The 21,268-nt window shown below is 40.7% G+C and overlaps 1 protein-coding gene and 1 non-coding gene across 2 annotated transcripts in view; one reads left to right on the forward strand and one right to left on the reverse strand.

Moving 5' to 3' along the window:
* Nucleotides 1-21,268, forward strand: part of LOC116666325 (protocadherin Fat 3-like) — a 278,718-nt gene that overhangs the window by 192,874 nt on the left and 64,576 nt on the right. The gene's annotated exons all lie outside the window — the stretch shown is intronic.
* On the reverse strand, nucleotides 428-500 carry TRNAN-AUU. Its single transcript has one exon. It is a non-coding gene; the product is annotated as a tRNA-Asn (tRNA).

Below are 21,268 nucleotides of genomic sequence, written 5' to 3' on the forward strand. Positions count from 1 at the left end.
CAGAAGGGTATGTGTGAGTTTGAAAGGAGGCTAAAGCTGGGCTCTGGAGCCCAAAATACACACGTGGGAACACTGCAGGTGGGGGCAGCTGGGACTTAGTGGCAGGGAAGACTGTACCTTGCCCTGTGCCTGGCACCAGCAGTCAGCCAATATTTATTGAATGGCCAAGGATGGGATCTGGGCTTTAAGGGTCCTCCTGGAAAGGAAATTAACTGGGCTGGAGGAGATTGAAACTAGAGGTAGCATAACCCAATAGGATGCAAGTATTATTTATTGTCCCCCTTCTCTGTGTGTTGGATTCACAGGAAACCGGAGATGCACTGAAAGATAACACTCCAGAATCATTTTCCTAGTTGATGTGTTTATTACCTCCCTCCCTTGGTGGGGTAATTAGGTTTACTTATTCATTCTTTTTTTTTGTTTTTAATGGAGGTACTGGGAATTGAACTCAGGGCCTTGTGCATAATAGGCCCACACTCTACCACTGAGCTATATCCTCCCCGCCATGTGTTTATGTTTACTGTTGCTTCATTTATATTTAGGAAAAATGATACCAAAGACTGCATGGAGTATAGACAAAGTAAAATCTTTCATACATAGGCCTCTCTCTTTCCAGCTCCCTGCCACCAGTGTGTCCCCAGGCAACTATGAGCACTGCATGTCAACTGTCCCTGGATTCGTCTAAGCCAGTGCTCTTCAAACTGAGTTATGATCCCATCCGTGGATCATGCGATGAAATTAGTGGTTTGCGAGAGCATTGGAAAGGACACGTTGTAAAACATAAAATAGCCCACTGTATTGCACGCCATAAGGGTCAGTTCTGTTTTGTGACAGAAAATATATTTCTTATGGGGGGTCACTGAGAAGTTTGAAAAACAACATCGTAAGTGGAAAGAGCTCATTACTTAGGAATATCATAAATCTATCTTTAGCTCTGTGTGTAAAGAGATCATATGATTTATCATCCCAACCAGGACACGTTTCAGAGGGAAAGGGGAGGCTTTCCAACAGGTGTGAGTCGGGACTACCTCAAGCTAATTAAGAAATACAGTCACTCTGCCTGTGTTAGAGTTCTTCAGAGAAACATCTATGCACATCTAGATCTGTCGATCTCTGTATTTATGGGGGAGGGGGAGACAGAGACAAAGAGAGAGAGGGTAGGGGTTACTGAGGTTTATTTTAAGGAATTGGCTTATGTGCTCGTGCGATCTGGCAAGTCTGAAATGCATAAGACAGGCCAGCAGCAGCCTGGAAACTCAGCTAAAAATTGATGTTTCAGTCTTGAATCCAAATTCTGCTGCAGGGCAGCAGGCTGGAAACTCAGGCAGGGTTTCTATGGTGCAGTCTTGAGAATTCTTTCTTCCTTGGGAAACCTCAGTCTTTGCTTTTAAGATCTTCAGTTGACTGGATGAAGCCCACACGTTATAGAAGATAATCTGCTTTACTCAAAGTCTATTGACTCAACTGTTTATCACATATACAAAAAATACCTTCACAGCAAAATCTAGGCTTGTCTTTGACCACACAATGGGGCACCATAGCCTAATTGTCAAATAAAATTAACCAGCACACTGTTTACTGAAGGAGGACAAATGGTGGATGAACATCACTACAAAACTTTCTTTAGTGCCCCAAGGCTGTGCTGGGGCTGGACAATTTGTCAAGATGCTTGTTGTGTTTTTGTATGTAGTTATTATCAGGAACTTACTGAATTTTGCCATTTTGACCTTGTGGCTTCTTAAAATAATTTTAAAAAATATTTTTAACATCTCACTTGGTAATTTAGATAGCCTTTTAACTACACATGAGTTATATGTCACTTTGTATTTGAAGCCGTTTTAATATTTTATAAAATGTTTTTGTGAAATATTTTATGAAATGTTTGGAGAAGAATGTTCCTGAATATCTTGGCTGCTTGGGACACACTATTTATCCTGTAGAAACTGCCACAAACATATCTTTGTAAGTATTTCAGCAACTTGTCATTTCTCTTGCTTCAGGATAAATTGTGAAGGCTCTGAACTGCCAAGAGAATCCGTGAAAAGTGGCAGGAACTAACCATGAGGCAGCTTTGCCCTGCAATAGACTGCCACAGAGTAGCTGGTAAACCCTTAGCAGAAACCTGGCCTTGCTAGGATCTTTGAAGAAGGAGAGAGAATTCTATTAAGTTCTATATTGAAAAACATCAAAGTGAAACTCTTCATCCTTCACCTCTGCTGACTTGATAGTCAACCTAGTGCTGAGTTCCTTAAGTTTTGCAACTTATATAGTTTTAGAAGGATTGTCTGGCATTCTAGAAAGTTCAGAAACTATTGAAGAAAAGGAGAAATTTAGACACAGACATGCACTTATTTCTCTAGAAAATGCGGGCAGGCAAGCTTGAGGTCACCCTGGAGAGGAATCCCCACTCCTGAAGCCCATGACTGTGACACAGAGTGGAGAGAACCCAAGAAGGACGTGGAGACTCGGAATCTCTCCTGCATCTGCCATTTGTAGCAACTTCACTTCATTCTAGAGTCTTTGATGTTGGTTCATAGCACTGGTTCTCAAGCTGGGTAGATCTTGACTGAAAAATCGGTCTCCACTGCTGATTAGCCGTGTGACACAAGCTACCTGTGTCTGCTCCTCTGCAGCATGGCTACGTCACATCTGCTTCTCAGACTTGTTTGGGGGGTTGGATAAACATGTACTTCTAGGACCGCACACATTACTTGTCCAGCATTCATTAATAGAGCTGTTTTTATTTTTGTGAATGGCTGTCCCAAATAATCTCTAAATCTTTGTCCTCATATATGACATTTCAGTGCCCCAGTGGGTGGCTTTTCCCCACTGTCTATACAGTGACGGGTACTAACTGGCATTAGAATAGCAAGAATCAGCCAAAGGAGGTAACAGGGCTCTTAAGGACTTTCTTATTTTTTTTTTAACTTTTATTCAAGTGTAGTTGATTTACAGTGTTAGTTTCACGTGTACAGCAAAGTGATTCAGTTATACATATACATACATATGTATATTTCAGATTCTTTTCCATTATATGTTATTAAAAGAAATAGAATATAGATCCCTGTGCTATACAGTAGATCCTTGTTGTGTATCTATTTTATATGTAGTAATATATAGTAGTCTGTATCTGTTAATCCCAAACTCGTAATTTATCCCTCCTCTCCCCCTTTCCCCTTTGGCAACCACAGTTTGTTTTCTCTGAAGGACTTTATTCTTAAGGATTCTCTCTTCCTTCCTATTTTCCCTATATTTTCATTATCTTACTGTGGTAAGTGCTGGGGATTTTAAGTTGAGTAAAACACCATTTCTGACCTTGCATCACCTTTGCAATCTAGTAGTTCCCAGATTTCTAACTTATAAATGCATGATTGAAAGTACCTCTGAGGATGTTTTCATCCCTCTGTGACACGTCCTGAGGAGTCTCAGGAGTGAAGGGCTTTTTATCCTCCTTTTCATTTGATACCAAATTATCTCTGCTTTGACAGGAATCTTTTCTGGAAGGGATGGGTTCCCACCTTTCAGAGTTCAGACACTGCCTGTCAGTTTAGCATAGCCTCACATATCTGGCTGGTCGTAGCCCAGGTCCTAGTGCTATCAGGTGCCACCCTACTTAGGGACAAAGATGGAAATCTGCTTCTCAGAGCCCGCAGCGAAGACCCAACAAGACAAGGCTCTGATTTGAGGCCCTGAGCCAACTCTGAGGTCCATCTGTTCCATTTTGGCCTCTGAGTTCCTGGTTTCTGACGGGTCCACACTGATATTCTGGTGCCTGTTCTGTGTTGTTTTGTTTCCTGAGCACAAGCCAAGAGAGTGTGGTGTGTTACACAGCAGCCCTCAAATGAAAAAAATCAAGAAAAGGCATATTTTTGCACTTGTCTTGGGAACCTCCAAAAGTTTCAGTCTTGCATGAAAAGTAGTTTTATAACAGTTGTTCTCCAATACTGTCTTGATTCCCATCTTTGAAGTTTTGGTTAATATTTATGCTGCCATTCTCATCAATGGATTGATCGCCAAGAAGTAGTAATAGCCATGACATTTATTCAGTGGGTTGTGATTTTTCACTCCTGTCTCCAGTGAACTTAGTGGACGAAATCTTATTTACCTAAGTAATGTCCGAGTAGGCAGTAAATAAATGTTCAGCCTTATTTTGAAGGATGCAAAGGCTTGAAAACTGAAACATGAAATATTTAAGAAACTCTTAAAATCTCATAGCGTATCAGAGTTGAAAATACCTTTACGGTTATCCAACTTCATGCATTTTAACAATGGGAAAGCTTAAAACCAAGTTAAAATATTTCCCCATGTTAATTACACAATGATTAATTGGAGGCAGAGAAACTGGGTTTGGATCCAGCTCTCCCTCTTATTAGCTGTGTGACCTTGAGCAAGTTATTTAACCTCTCCAAGCTTCAGTACCCTCATCTATATGAAGGAGGGACATTATTTCAATATGGCTCATAGGGCTGTTTTAAGTTAAATGAAATAAGCTGGCCACCCATTAGTGTAGTCCAGGAAACATTAGCTGTTATTGTGATGGAGGATGGAGAAGGGCAGGAACACATCCCTTCCAAGCTGTGCTGCAAAAAATACATTTTCAACAGGTGTTAGTGGTGGGTGTGGATATTTCAGGAAGGAAGGACACAAACAGAGGCAGGGAATTGAGTCTTAATGGGAACATTGGGAGTAATCCAGCTTGGCTCTGCTGTGTAATGCATGAATGCAAGAAGGGAGATGCAAACTCCAAAAAATAGTTGAAACTTCATCATGGCTGGTCTTGGACGCCTGAAATTTGAAGTCCATTCCTTAGTGTGTGTATGTGTGTGTGTGTGTGTGTGAAAGAGAGAGACAGAGAAACAGCAGATGGACAGAGAGGCAGACAGGCAGAAAGAGAGACCGAGAAATGATTAGACCCGGACTAAGGGAGAGTAATTGCGTGATGATGTACAGGAAGGGAGGCTTTCTTTTGATAAAGTGAAATTATAGATTGTAGCTTGACAGTGTATGTTAAAAACTTACAAATGTGCCTCCCCTTGTCCTGGCAATTCTGATTTTAGAAAAGTATGCAGAAACGATGGTTTATTTTCCCCCCCTTTTCTATTGAAGTATAGTTGATTTACAGTGTTCTGTTAGTTTCTTATGTACAGCACAGTGATTCAGTTATACACACACGCGTGCGTGCATGCGCGCATTTTCTTTTTCATTACAGGTTACTACGAGCCATTGAATATAGTTCCCTGGGCTGTATAGTAGGACTTCGTTGTTTATCTAGTCTGTGTATAGTAGTTTGTATCTGCCAATCCCAAACTCCCAATTTATCCCTCTCTAGCAACCTAAATATCTACTAATGAAGGCTTGGTTAAATGATGGCAAATCTATACAATTTAGTAATATCTAGGCATTTAAAAAGATGTTATTTATCAATGTAGATCATCAAGATAATGCTAAAATGATTTTGAAGGTATAAAATACGTTGGTGTGATCTTATTAAAAATATATGTGTTTGTGTGTGTATATATACACACATGTATATATACGCTGTCATTCATTAAACTCTATAAGGGATTAAAATCAAAATGTTAATCAGGGTTACCTTTGGGTAGCTGTGCCATAGATGACTTTTTAATTGAATTAAAACATAGTAACAAAATTTATTATTTAACCATTTTTAGGAGTACAGCTCTGGGGCATTAAATACATTCACATTATTCTGCAACATCTCCATTCTCCAGCTCTAGAATATAGGTGATTTTTTTTTCTTTATCTTCATGCTTTTATTTATGGTTTGAAGTTTTAAATTTTATAACTGAAGCACAATTTGAGTTAAGAAATACAAAGCAAAATTTCGAGGCTTGCTGGGATGTGATTGCTGTGATGAGGGAAATCACGTCCTGGGCACAGTAGATTGTAGCACCATGAAAAGGGCAGCTCACCCACCAGATCTATGATCAAGCTGATGTGTGGGCAGTCCTACCATCTCCAGGAAACCAAGGGACCCACATCTGGTTAAAGCTGTGTATGTGAGGAAAACACAGATAGAAGCCCAAATCCTTGCTTTGGCACATGGATACTGGTGGGAGAGCTTGCCTTCCTTACAGCATCTAGAATTGCAACATCATCAGTTTCAGGCTGCGTATAATCAGATTCTCTGATGCCCAGATTCCTTCACTTACAGGAGTCTTTGTTGCATCATTAACAAAAGATCTCAAAGTGCTAAGACTCAGGACGATACAAAATTGTTTTCTGCAACATGCAGGCTCCTGTACCTCTGATATAAAACAGGACTGAGAGCACTTTAGCACTTTTCTCTCATGTACTCTGTCTTATGAGGTGTGTTTATTACACAATGTGAAAGCCAGATCTCCCCATAAGATAGAAAAATAACTCCATAAGGGAACATCCTTCAATAAGAAACATATGGTTTTATTCAGGGACATTTCTAAAAAGTTCACCTTTTTTTCAGCACACATTGAACAAATGGCCTACCACATGGAAGCACAGTTGCTCTCGTGGAGGTGAGAATGAATATGGCAGGGTGTCTGCCCCCCGGGAGCTCATGAATTAGTCCGTGGATTGTAGTTGAAGTAAATACACTTGTAAACATCTTCACAGAGACACACAGTTCTCCAGATGGTGACAGTCTCCCTGGGTGACCAGCTATGGAGGATTGGTAGGGCTGAGCCTGACCTCCAGCCTTGAAGGGTGGGTAACTCAGACAAGGTGAAGATGCAGGAGAGATGTGTTCTGGATGGAGAGTCAGAAGTGCAGAATCTGAGATGTACAATGTGGTGTTTGGATGATGTCTTATTTTGGGTTTCCCCAGAGGCAGAATTGGAGGCAAGCACTTCAGTGCAAATCGTTTGTTAGGGGGTGATCTGGGAAACATTAGCAGGAGGTAAGGAGGTGAGGCTGGGAAGGGAAAAAAGCCAGTAAAAGGTATCAACCAGTGGGCACTTTGGGCCAGTGGAGTTCAGCCCCGCTGGGGAGCTCTGGGAAGTGGTTTGTAACACGTCTCAGATTTATCCAGGCTGAGGCCAAGTCGACCCCTGTCCACAGCCCTTGGACCTTTGTTGCCTGAGGACTGCTTCCAGGCCATGGGCGCTGGCCCTTACAGATTGCCCTGCACTGGTGGAGTGCGCTTCTGGGGTTGCCATCCAAAGCTCTCGGGCAGTGATGTCCAGAGGTGTTTGTAACTAGAACCTTTAGCAGGTAAAGAAGAAAGAGACTAGAACGTTGAGGAACGTCCATTACATGAGTGGTCATGCTCGGGGGGGCTGTCCAATGAGGAAACTGACAATAGACACGGAGCTGGATGCATTGCAGTGTCTTAGGAGTCAGTGAGAAGGAGAGTTTCAGTAAGGAGGGAAAGTTGAAAGGAAAGTAATATTTTACCAAAAGCATAGTAATAATTGTGCTTTCAAATCCCCAAACTATCCAAATATGTGTTCACCAAGTGGTAGAATGGACAAGGCTCGCTCTGAAGGTTGGTTCGAGTTCTGGCTCTGATGTTCGCTAGCTGCGTGACCTCAGGCACGTCTGTAACCTTTCTGGGTCTCAGGCTCCTGTTGTGTGAAGTGAGGTGGTTGTTTCCCATCTCTCCCAGTGCTGAGAGGCAGTTTGTGGATTCAAAGATGCTGTGTGACGCCCACCTCGCTCCTTCTCGTCTATTAAGTTCATAAGTGTATTGCATGTTAGACAGAGAAGTAATCTAATTTCACAGTTAAATAAAGAGCTAATTTAAATGACTGTAGAAATTAAAATGCGCATAGAATAAATTTGCTGGGTCTAATAAATGCACTCTCAAGCATCCCCCCTCCCCCGCCCGTCCTGTGAATCTACACAGTGTATCGTCTGTCTGCTCCTCTTTTTCCACTGCTGCTTGGACTCTAGAATTAGTTTTATTTCGTGTTGGTTTACTTTTATCTATGGCTGTTTTGGCAGCAGGAATTATATCCGTTTCCCTGACAGAGAGTTTTACATGGAGCATGTGTTTGAAAGATTAATATAAGCAGTTGCTTCTGAAACAATTTCATCTTGCTTGCCCATAGTAATGAAAAATGAATAATCAAAAGCAATAAATTGTGTCTGGAAGATAATAAATACTTCTTCAAGCATTTTAGCACTGATGGTGAATTACTGCTGACCCCCAAATCAGGAAGGATGAATATGACCAATGGGAACTCCACAGTGGGTGCTAGCCTTTAATATCGGTCTTTAGCTGCTTGATTGATTTCACTGTTTCCTATCAGAATCCGGAGGATCTGCTGTCTGTCCTGCTGATTTAAAACTAAAAATGGCATCTCATGCCCATTAGGGAAGTCCGTGCTGAAACCGCCATAAAATAGCCTTTGTCTCTTTCTGTCCGTTAACCAACATTGCAGATCCAAGTGGAGCTCCATTGGGATTTAAAATAGAAATAGTAACAACTGAATAATTCTAGATGCAGCCACTGTTGAGAGGGAAGCTTCCAGGGATGTATTTTATCCAGAACCTCATCAATTTCCTGGGCATGACGGCTACTTGAGTAAACTCTAGAAAGATCCTTCAAAGACTTACTTTTACTTCCAACTGCCCACCTTCTGCAGGCACATTCATGAGCCAGGGCTGACTTTAGACATGATATGTTTCGAAAAATGGTGCATCTCCATTCTGAGACATTCTGTGAGGTGTTGAAGCCCTGAAATAAGTGATTGGCTTTCTTTTGAGATGCAAAACCTAGGAAGTATATTTGAGCACCTGTGGTATTCAAAATGCTACGGGCAGCACCACCAATAATACATGCATATGTAAAACAAAGCTGTTCATACTCTCTCTGCAATGAAGAAACTTAAAAATTACTTGGCAGATGTAGACTGAGATGCACTATAGAAAGTAGTGGTCAGGCACCGACACCTAAAATTTCCTGCAAAGCTGATGGCAAAGAAAATCAAGACATGACCTTGTCCAGCTCTTTCACTATATGCAACTGCCTGCATTTAGTGTATTTTTGGGGTTGGGGAGAGGGGGTTAGGCTTATTTATTTATTTATTTATTTATTTATTTATTTATTTATTTATTTATTAAATGGAGGTGCTGGGGATTCAACCCAGGACCTCGTGAATGCTAAGCATGCACTTTACCACTGAGCTATACCCTACCCTCCTAATGTGTTTTAATGTGTTTATATCTGCCTGCTGCTCTGGTACCCAGAGAAGCCATGTTCCCACACTAGTGAACCACAAAGCAAGATGTGTCCACCTTCAGTGATGAAGCTTGGTAGGTAATTATCCTGAATCCCAAACTACATCTTTAAAGACATGATGTTCATTTTTTTCCATGCTACCTATTAGCTAAGATACTTGAGCTAAGGTATTTGAGCCTCAGCATCCTCTGAACCAGAATTCCCTTTTTTCTATTTCCCCAAATGTTTCTAATCACAAGTGAAACACTGTACAACACATGTAAGCTCTTTGAAAGCGCTCCAGTGATAGGCACACACAAATCGGAGGCTGTCTGCTGATTGACCTGCCAGCAGTTGATTTCCCTTCTGTATCTGTTTTGATTCTATTATAAATTATAAACATAACCATTTGAAAGGTTTCATCAAGGAATATTTCCGTGTCTTGTACATGTGCAAGAGCTTGTGTTTTCAAACCTAGAAATGTCATTCTGGAATCTCCTACATCAGTGAGAGAAAAATTAAGTCAGCAAACCAGTCTTTTGAGAGAGGAGAGGCTCTTCTAGTTTATTGTTTCTAAAAATAAGCTTTCCAAATTTGGCACAGCTGTTGGGGAACAGGGATGGGATGTCAGTAGCCGACAGTCCCCAAGTGCATGCCGTACTGTATTGTCAGACGCTTACAGAGCTACTGAGAAAATTCCTGGCATATGTGTTTCGTTCTAACAACTTAACACAGCCTGCTTTCTTTTTATTTTGTTTTTATAGAAATGTTCAGGTTCTCCTGGATTCTTTTGAACTGTTGCCAGTACGTGATTTAAGCCCTTGACTTGGCCCTGCGAACAGAAGTTGAAAACCAAAGATGAATCGCCATGTGGTCTCTTACACATGAGAATTGTCCAGTTAATATTTCAAGTCGCCAAGGCCAGTCTAGCAGGAAGCATGTATTTTATTTTTATTCTAAGACATTATATTTTGAGCTATTTCCTGAAGGGCTTTTGCAAGAAACCAATTTATTCTTTGTGGGAAGATGACTATTTCTCAATGTGTTCTTCTCCTCTAATCCCTTGTTCCAAAGTGTCATGTTCTTGGTAGTGGTAATATAATAATAATAAGAAAAAGAAAATAAGAATTATGAGGAGGAGAAAGAGAAGTTAGGAAGAGGGGGAGAATGAAGATGAGGAAGAGGAAGAAATCTTAATGATGCCCTTCAAGTTGTTTATTCTTTTATAATTTACAAAGTGAGTAATTTACAAAATGACTTAGTTAATGTCACCGTGAGGAAACTTACATTTTTTGTGACATTATTTTCTATGTGTCATTCAGCTTAAGTGACAGAGCTAGAGCTTGAACTTCTGGTTCAAAGTCTGACATTTTTTTTCTATCAAAGTCCATATCTTCATACGTAGGGGTACATGTGAAATGTACAATATGGAGTTTATAATGTGAGCTAATCTGTTTGTATAAAAACGCTTGATCCGGTGTCTTGCACAGCAAGAGTGCTATATTGAACATTTGATAGAGAAATGAAATAAGAGTTGCATCATTCTAAGAAACCATGAGACATAGATAATTGTTAGAGTTCATCTTAGACAAAGGGGAAATGTCTACCACATTCCCAAGAAGAAAAATCCTTTAATGATATGAATGAATATTACTGGGAAAAATAATGTGGAATATAGTTTATATTATTTTCTTAGAAACACACTGATCTTTTAAGAATGAAATACCTGGTTTTACAAAAGTTAGGTAAGAGTGCTCAGTAGCCCTGATTGTGACATCTGTCAACGCACAAGCCCTTTTCTTTCTCAAAGATACGTTGACAAGAAGTTAGCAGAAACGGCATCACTGAAATGTAATGACTATTCTCTTTCAGTGGCTTCTGTCTTGGAAGGAAAAGGTTCTATCATTTTGATAACACACAATGATTGAAAATCTACAAACTGTTATGGACTGAATTGTGCACCTCCCCTCCCCATTCATGTGTTGAAGTTCTAACTTTCAGTATCTCAGAATGTGATTGTATTTGGAAATAGTCTTTAAAGGGCTAATCAAATGAAAACCAGGCCATTCGGATGGCCCCTAATACAGTCTGACACAGACATACCAAGCAGGAAGAAAGCGTCAAGACACAGGAGAAGACGGCCATCTGCAAGCCAAGGAGAGAGGCTTCAAGAGAAAGCGACCCTGCTGACACCTTCATCCTGGACCTCCCAGCCATCAGAACAGTGAGAAAGTAAAAACTACTGTTTGTGCCACCCGGTCTGTGGCAGCCCTGGTAACTAAGATACCATTTTAAGTCAGTAGCTCTCAAACCTGGCTGTGGTTTAGAATCACATTCGAATTTTTTTCCAGTCGATGCTCAGGGTTATAATGTCCCAGAACAGTGGAGTCATAATCACTGTGGACAGCGCCTGGGTGGCTGTGTTTTCCAAACTTCTCCAGGAGACTCTGATCCAGTTACTTTGGGAATCACTGATTTACACTGTCTTCCTAGAAGAGTTCCCACCTGGTTCCTTTCAGGGAGGGATAACATCCAGGTCTGGGTTGCTGGATCTCATCACCCACAGAGCAAAGGAAGACATCCCGCACGAGTCCCATAATGGTCCGGCCTGGCGGGAACTCAGAATCATCTCAATATCTGCTTAGAAATACAAATTCACAGAAATTCTGGCTTGTGAGTCTTTGGAATTTGGGACAGGGGGAGGAGTTTGTATGTTTAAGATGGTCTATAAGTGATTCTGATGATATTTTAGATTAAGAATGGCTGAACACTTATTTTTATGTATGTATGCATGTATATATTTATATATGTATGTGTGTATATATGTGTATATGTATGTATGTGTGTATTGTCTTCAACAAGGAAAAATTATCTATAATTCCACCTACAAAGGAGCCTGGTCACAGCTCTCATCTGTGATTCTTTCCTCATATCTTTCTCATCATTAGACAGTTCAGTGATGAGAGCATTAAGGATGTGGGGAGTGATTTTCACAAGTAGATGTGGAATTTTACAGTTTGGTGTTTTGTAGTAATGACCTCAGGTTGATCAGTATCTTCTCTTTCTAAAACCTGCTGTTAGGGGAAAAAGTTCAATGGTAACAAATTATGTCCTTTACAACTGAAGTATAAATTGAACTTCTGATCCATTTGTTTGCTAATCATCCCTCCTTATGAATACACTAATCAACCTCTTTGGGGAATTTACCAGTCATGTATAGTCATATATACGTGCAGCAACAGTTCCTTGACCTAAAGTCACTGACCCCAGCCAAATAAGTTAAGGTCAAGTTGGAAGCATAAAAAAAGGTTTATGGAAAGTCAAAGTCAATGTTGAAATAATAACTGACATGTGTCATGAATAATAGAATAATAATATGTGTTATAATCTCAAAACAACATTGTGTGATGTGCTGCTAGCCCCATTTTGCAGATGAGGACATTGAGGCCAGGAGAGATGTTAAGTAACTCACCTGAAGTCCTGGAGCTGGGATGTAACAGAGGCAGACTGGCTCCAGAGCGTAGGCTGCTCTTAACAGTTAGACCCTCTATGAACCCTAAACCTACCCATCAGCTCTTCCATGAGCCCTTTCCTCAGTCTCTTTTACTCTCTTTCTTACCTGATTTTAGCCAGTTTTGGACTTTAGGTTTTCTAACCAATATCAGGTTTAAAACCAGCTTCCCAATCAAAATACCAACACCAGAAAGTATGCAATAGATTTTTTTAGAGTGGCTGGTCCCTTTACATGATTCCCTTATTTTCACTGACAAAAAAGTAATATACTATGATTTTCTTGAATATAATGTGCTTCTATAATAATTTTCTCACGTATTAAATTTTAGAGATATCCATATGTCTATAGGCTATATTTATAATCCCATATGAAAACTATTTTTGTTTTGTCTACTGTCTTCTAGTCTTCAACCTGTTGATATTTTTTGTATCATTGCAAATGGAGCATGTATTTTTTTCATATTCAGTTTTTCACTTATTCAGGGAAATATTATGCAGTTTCAGATAGTTCCAGTTATTCATCAAAGTAAATCTCTGCAAATGGTCCTTTGAGTCAATGCCTCTGGATTTGTAGTCTTATGTCTTAGCATTTTCAACACTTTCTATCTCTTAAAATCATCTAGACTGTAAGCTTTTTGCGGTTGACTACCCTGTCCAAAACCCATCTCTGAATCTACAGAGCTTGGCATACTGCAGAACAAATTGGGTAGCAAATAAATGTTGATCGAATGTAGCCTGATAATTCTTATCAACATTTTCTCTAACTAACTGGAAATGATATACACACATATAATACGTATTTTAGATATATGATGTAATATATTTACATCTACGTATATATGTAGTGCTTTCAAACACATAATTCAGGGTTAGACTGACTTGGGCTAATATCCTTGTTCTACTGTTCACTCCCCTGAGTCACTTTTGGGAAGCTACTTGATCTCTTCAAGTCTCAGTTTTCTCTTCTGTAAAGTGAGAACAGTAACATCTACTTACAGATAAAGACTAGGTGACAAAATAAAGATGGAGCTCTTCAAGAAGTACCAGCCTGGCCCACCAGCTGCCCAGTAACAGCTAAATAGTATTATAAGGAAAATGCCATTGACCCCCATGTGAAGTACAGTAACTGGACAGGTAACCAAAGTCACCAAGTCCAAGCTCATACAGCTTGCTGCAGGACAGGCCAATAAATCAAGTGCCAAGTTTTTGGGGCAAAGAATAGTGACTCTATTTGGAAAGCCAGCAGACCAAGAAGATAGTGGACTGGTGTCCCAAAGAAAATTCTTACTCAAGTTAAAATTCAGGATTCTTTTATGCCAAAAGGGGAGGGGTTGTGGTTGGTTGCTGCAATCTTCTTGGTGCTGGAATCCTTTGTTCTTGAGCTGTCCACGTAGGTCTGGTCACAGTATTCCTATAAACCTCCAACAGGACAAATGTTATTTTCTGTTCTGTGACTTTTCATTGCTATATAGATGTAAAAGTGTTATACCTTTAAAGGTGAGAGCCTTGAGAATAGACTATCCTATATATCTCAGGCTAGATGCAACATTCTTAACTTGTAGCAAAAGGAATAGAATGCAAAGGTTAAAGTAAAAGAAACAGATCCAATATGGAGTCAGATTTGTTCTTCCCTATTACAGTAACACTTGTGTGTATATGTCCTATGAGATTAAGACACAGAGTAAAGTTTCTCTGGTCTTATTTGGAAATAGATAACACGCTTCTTTTGCTGAATCTGGACGAGATTTCCCTGGGTACCTTGCCAGAGCAAGCATCTTCATGTAAGCATGTCCATCTACTGCTGTGAGCCAGGGCCAATAGTCAGGGATGTGGAAACATTTCTGGAAGGGAAAGTGGAAAGAAAAGATTCTGAGTGGCTCCTTTTATCCAATGCTAATCCCATAAGCAGTTGGAGGGGAAGGTAGTAGGACCTGTCTTGAGCACTTGTACCTTTGCAGAGGGTGGATACTGAATAAAATCCTGCAAATACAGTGACAGTTCGGTAGGATCCAGAATGAGCTTCAAGTGAACTTGAAGTTTTAGAAGCTCATTCTAGAGCCAGAGGGAGGGCTTGTGGGAAGTGGCTGAATGAACTCATTCTGGGACCAGATGGCCTGGGTTTGGCTCCTGGCTCAGCTACTTACTAGTTACATGACCCTGGACAAGTCTTTTTGCTTTACTGTGGCCAATTCCCTTAATTATAAAATGGGGTAAAAATACCACTGATCTTCAAAGTTTGCCGTGAAGACTAAGGAAATGAATTTATGAAAGTGCTTCGAACAATATGTGGCAAAAAGCAAGCATCCAATAAATGTCAGTATCATTATCTACCTACCCCCAGAGAGCTGAGTGCTCCGTTTTGCTCTCGCCAAGTTTCTTCCCCTTCTTTTTTTTCATGATTGTACCTGGATTTATGTGCATTTCCACTTAAGAGGTGACTCTTGAAGGTTTCTTATTTTCAGAGGGCAGATAAATGCATAGCATTATGAATTATAAGTCCTGGGCCTGTTCTGTTATTCAGTTAAAGTCATGGAAACAGTTACTTTTGATATTTAGAATTGTTCATCATCCTCACTAATCTTTAAGATGCAAAATCTGTACTCAGACAGGCGTGGGTAGCACAGAACACATTTGCAGGCAGAATAAAAACTAAACAGTTCCCACATTTCTGAGGTTACAACATGAACATATTTTTTTTAACTTGCATTGTTTTTTTATTGAATTATAGTCAGTTTACAATGTTGTGTCAATTTCTGGTGTACAGCATAATATTTCAGTCATACATATACATACATATATTCCTTTTCATATTATGAATTCGTTTTTAGCAAACATGTTTGACTCAGAATTCCAGTTTCTTTTCTCATTCTCTGTGATAAATTCCTCTAACCACAGCTGGAGTTTTTGGTAAGACTGGGCTCCCTCCCCTTCATTAATTTATTGTCCTTGTGTCCTGCTGAAAGTGTGCTGGGAAAAACAGGATTCACACTGCTTCCTCCCGGCTCTTTTGCCTTCAGTCTTGGGAATATGACTTGTCACTAAACCCAGTTTAGAGCCACTGATCTCTGAATTCTGCTGTTACGCTTTTCATGCTGTTACTCCAAAACGGACTGCAAGGCTCACAGGTGTTGCTACCTAGGTAGTTCCCAAGGGCACCGTGTGGCTGCTCAGGGGCCAGCCTCTGTCTTGAGTCTGGAGATGCTGGTGGCTGGTTGGCTTATGGGTGTGGGGCCTCCTTGGGCCACTAGTTCAGCAGGGGGGTGCAAGATTACAATTCAGCCAACTTTTCATGAAGTCTGATTCTGAATGGGGCTCAAGGGTAGGTGGTTTCAGTTGCCTCCTCATTTACTCCTTACAACATCCTGACCCCTAGTCTGCAGATTGGTGATTGGTGGGGGTGCCTGAGGGAGACTAAGAAAGAGCATCATTCCTCTCAACCTGAGTTCTGAACATTTGAGAAAAAAGCTAAAGAGATGGAGGTCAGAATATCATCTTTATTGTAGAGATGCTAAATTGGCAGATGTAGGTTAGTGTCGGAGTCAAATGCGCTTGCAAAGAATGAATCCCAGAATTAGACAGATGTGCCCACCAGTCACAACAGCAGTGGAAGCTTCCTCGTCTGGTCCCCTGACCCTAGCAGCATCTGAGCCCTGAGATGGGCAGTTGAATTGGGCTTCCCTATGGGCAGCTCAATCCCAAGAGGGAAAAGAGTACGGCTGAGTGTAGGGCCCCTCGTTATTCTTTCCAAATGTGCTAAACCAATGAATCACTCCAACTGGAGATGAATGGAACGAGTCAAGTGTTGGAGAGCAGCCAGAGGAGTACGTTTAGGGGCCATATGTCCTCTTGACAGCAGTACAGGGTCAAGTTCAGATGAGGAACCTGAGGCACAGAGAAACTTGGTAACTTGCAAAAAAGGCTTCAACAGCTCCGTAGCAGTGGAATTTGAATACAGTTGTTCCATTCTTTCACCTCGGGCTAAGTTAGAGCTTTCCTCCAAATTGAAAAATTGGAATTTTGATGTAGGAAAAAGCTGTGAAAGCTCATTCATCCTCTAGAATTCAAAACAAGATTTTACATCAACTATCCAGGAAGGATAGACAGATATTTTCTCCTTTAGGTTTGCTTCTTCTACTTTTGCTGTGAACTCTCTGTTGAAACTTGTAGTGGCCTTCTCTTCCCAAATGTAGATCACTTCCTTCTCATGAAGTTACCCTGGCCACTGGACTTCTTCTGAAACTGACTCTGACCTGATACCCCGAAATCCACGTCTGAGAAACCTGCTTTTAGACCACAGACTATTTGGAAACCGGCTTCCTTCCCCAGGTCTTGTCTTTCCCAGCAGTAACCACCTCCTTAGCCAGAGAGGAACGCTGCCTGAGCACCAGACATCTGTGACAATCATCAACTGTCTGTGCACAGCCTGCCTGAGCCGATTCTCTCAGAACTGGCAGGCCAGCTAAGGGCCCATTACGTGTCCCAAGGCCTTATTTTTTTTAATCCCCTTCTTTCAAATGTGATTATCATGGTGCTTACTATTTAAAATTTTAATTGCATTTTTAAACTTTTGGCATTGGATGGCTGAACAGCACCCTCCTTAAGGACGGCTTACACAGTTTCCTGCGGGGGTGGGACCTTGTTCCCAAATTGGATTCATGTCCAGAGTTTAGATTCCTCGTGGCTACATGGAAGGGGTGGGCTGGTGGCAGCGGGATTTATGGGTCCAGTCTCCACCAGGAGACGTCTTGGAAGATCTTTATGAATGAGCTTGATAAAGGGCCTGAAGGAGACATAGCATCACAGCCTCTGATTCCCGAAAGGCTTTATGAACGACACAGGGCTGGAAACAATTAGCAGCAGCAAGATTTGGGAAGGAGGAGGAAAGAGGTAAATCTTATACCCAGAGTTAGACACGGGAACTTGGAATTGTATCTCTTCCCGATGAATCAGAAGTTATAGTCCAGAAGCCATGAAATCCCAAAGTCTACTTACCTCTTGGTAATTTTAAAGAGCCTAAAATATCCTTTGCCTTTGTGGCAATGCTAAATGGAAAGGATGGATGTCTTATTGGCTATGTTTCCTTGAAATATTTTTACCCAGATAGATTTGCATTGCTTAGAAACTCATCCTTCAGTATGGTTCACCTTAGTTGTAATATTGAACATCCTGTAAACTTGGGCTTCCAGGTACAGGTTCCTTAAGAAATCAAGATGTTTTCAAATAGAATCCTGATTCTTGCTAGTCAGTCTCTTGAAATTTACTCTGGAGTTACTTTTCCCAAAAACTGCAAAACAGCTTTCATTTAAAATTTGACAAAGCACTTCCTTTCTTCCTTTCTCTCTTCCTTGTCCTCGCGGCTGAAACCTCAGTGGATAAGCAGGCAGGTTTAAGTGGTTTTGCGAAGGTAAGCACTTGCTTGTCTGAAAAAAGCTGCAGTGTTGAGGGACCCTGGAGAGAAAATTGCCCTCCCCTCATGGGCCAAGAAGTGTTTCCTATTTACAGCCAGGTTCACTGGCCGGTCACTGGTTGGGGGAGCTTGTCCTAAGCAATTTAATTTGGGTTGTGAAGCGAGTGAACCTTCAGCACATCTCCGTGGATAAGGTTGTAAACCAGCCTTCCATGGCAAGTCCTGTCTCTGATCCCCTTGAGCTCGGGTTATTCTTTGGGCTGTCAAACTGGCATCTTTGGATTATTTCTCTGACCTTGAAAATTAGAATAATTAAGTTTCCTCTGGCCCAGCGGGAGTTGATATGCATAACTAACAGCAGCCAACAGTCCCTGGAGAACAAATTTATGAAAGACATTAAAGGAGGAAAGAAGCAAAGCTTTTTGAATGAAAGGAAGTGAACGTTAGTTACGTGAGCCGGGCAGTGTTTGGATGTTCCTTATCATATACATGTAGATAGTTCTCTGAAATTTAACAATGCCTTTTCCTGTGATTTTTCCTGGTAGCACCCATCATGTGAAACAGAGAGAAGTGAATAATTGGCAACCAAATTAATGAACAGGGGCAAGAACTGAGAAACTTCTTTATAGGGGAGAAAAAAGTTAGGTGCAGGCTGCATTAAATTTTCTGCAACAAAAACAACTTTTAGGCCACAGTACTTGTATATGTGCACCTTCTTTCCCTAAGCTGTGACAGTGCCCAGCAGGAACTGGTCACAAGTACCTGCCTAAAAAATGTTCAAGGAACGTTTTTGAGCGCATGTCTTTTAAAACACTTCTCCCAACAACTCTGATTCTTTATAGCACTATTTTCTCTGAAATTTTCTTTAAATGTATGTAGATGGACTGATGGACAGATGAGAGAGAGAGAAAACAATTCGTTGGGATACAGTTCTATCTATCTGTCTAATGACAGCTCTGAGTATGGGTGCTAGCTTTCAGCCAGTAGGAGTTAAAAGAGCAGATTGTAGGTATGCTCTCAGCCAATGAGCATTAGTGCTCCCTCCGTACGTTCTCTCTGCTAGCGAGCTCTTGTAGGTGGTGTGTTCTTCCTCTGGACTCATTCTGGCTTTTATTTCACGTTGTTGGAACAAATGCCAGAAAGTATGCAAGTGATAGTATCTGACTGTCCATAGAGCATCCTTCTAGCTGTAAAAACATGGACTTTACAGTGATGTCACACACCTTCAGGGAAATGATCCAAGCATCTAGTAGTTGCTACCAAGAGGCAATCAGAGATTAATGGAAGTCCTTTGTCACTGTGAAGCGCATCATAAACATCTTTGCCACTGAGGAGGGGTTGATCAATAACTGAGGAGTGGTAGTTGGTAAAGAACATGCAGAGAAGAGATTTTCTGCAAGGCAGGAAAGGGTTGCTAAAGTATTATGGTGGGAACATATACCCATAGGGACAGTGCTGTAATGACCTGTGTGCTGTGATTCAGTCAGTGCTCAATAGAACAAGCATATACTAGCTCTTTGATGGAAATGACTGAAAAGAGGGTGAGGGGATAACTGCGTATAAGCATCCTCATGGCAGCCCTAAGTTGATACCCCTGTCCTTGTTACTGATCTCTGCCGGCTGCTGCTCACAGCACTGCCGATTAGCTCCTATTCTTCACTCCCCCCAAAAAATCAGCTTTGAGAAGATTTGAATGTTAAGAAATTAATCAAAAGATGTTTTTAGGGCTTAGGTTCAGTAAGTGGGTCATAGTAAGACAGATTATTGCTTAAGTGCTGCTTTTCAAACTGTTCACCAATAAAACCAAATGCTATGGGTTAAGTATTTATCATATACTATTGTGTACTATGTACCATGTACATTGGGCCAGGCCAAATGGCCCTTTCCTCTTTCTTGGGCTCTTTTTATTGTGCTAGTCACACTCCAGTTTCTCTGGTCCCAAATAAAAGACTCATCTTTTTTACCTCTCCACATTCCAAATAAATATTAGAACCATTTCCCAAAACCTTTTCTGGAAAAAAAAAAATTAGTCCCTTAAGGTGCTCAAAAAGTAATAATAAGTTAAAAATGATGTCTGATCAAATGAGTCTGAGAAACACTGGCCACATACCTTTTTGGAGAATCAGATTCCATATAAAATAGAGAAGTAACTCTGAGAAGTCCTGGACTAAAGAAATTTGCTTTCCTTAAATTTAAGCTTTGACTCACTGTATTCAACATGACAAAAACTATACATATAAATAGTTAACATTTATTGAGGGGACTGTATTGTCCGAGACATTATTTTATTGCCCAGTCCGGTTTTGTTTTAACGTAACAACTATTAGCTGTCTAACTGACGTATGAAACCAACAAATGATTGGCCATTTAAGGAAAACAAAATGTTGTACACCCATGAATGATTGTGGACCTCGTGATAAAATCAGCACTAACATTATAAAATCCAATAGATAGATAATCCCATCACATATGTGATTTTAAATTTTCCAGTAAGAAGGGGAAAAAAGGTGAAAATAATATTAGTAACATATTCTATTAACCCACTAGATACAAAATACAAGAGTTATATTAGAGTATCTTATCAAAGATACGTTGCATTTTTCCTATTTAATCTTCAAAGTCCAGGGCACATTTTGCATGGATGCATTCCTCAGTTCAGATTAGCTCCATTTCAAGAAGTAGCCACATGTGACCGGTGGCTGTTATTCTGGACAACGCAGGTTCATTCCAAGATGGGCGCCATGGAAAAGTCTCCCCCGCCCTTCCTTCCAGGAGGGCAGTGCTTCCAGTTCTCCTTTACCCACAACAACATCATCTGGAGTCAGGCCAGCCTCTGCAGATCAACTGGTAAAAGACATGTAGGCACACATTTCTCTTTCTTTGATGTTTCTGTTTCATTCAGCTCCAGTGTCAAGTTTCCCCAATGGAGAGGGGACGCAACTGGGGGACGCCTTTCTGATTTAATGAAAATCAGCAGGAAGGCATCCAGAAACCTCATTTAACCTTGTCAGGAGAACATTTAATTCTACTTAGGGTAGACCCCTGAGTTGACTTTCTGTGTGTTGCAGCCCTGAGAGGCAAGTTGATGTGGATTAAAAAAATTATACTTAGCTAGAACATTGGACTGGTCTTTGGGGGCCAGAGAAATTTCAAATACAGTGTAATTTAAGTAGATATGTACTCATGTA

The sequence above is a fragment of the Camelus ferus genome, chromosome 10 (genome assembly GCF_009834535.1).
Source record: "Camelus ferus isolate YT-003-E chromosome 10, BCGSAC_Cfer_1.0, whole genome shotgun sequence".
Classification (NCBI taxonomy): domain Eukaryota; kingdom Metazoa; phylum Chordata; class Mammalia; order Artiodactyla; family Camelidae; genus Camelus; species Camelus ferus.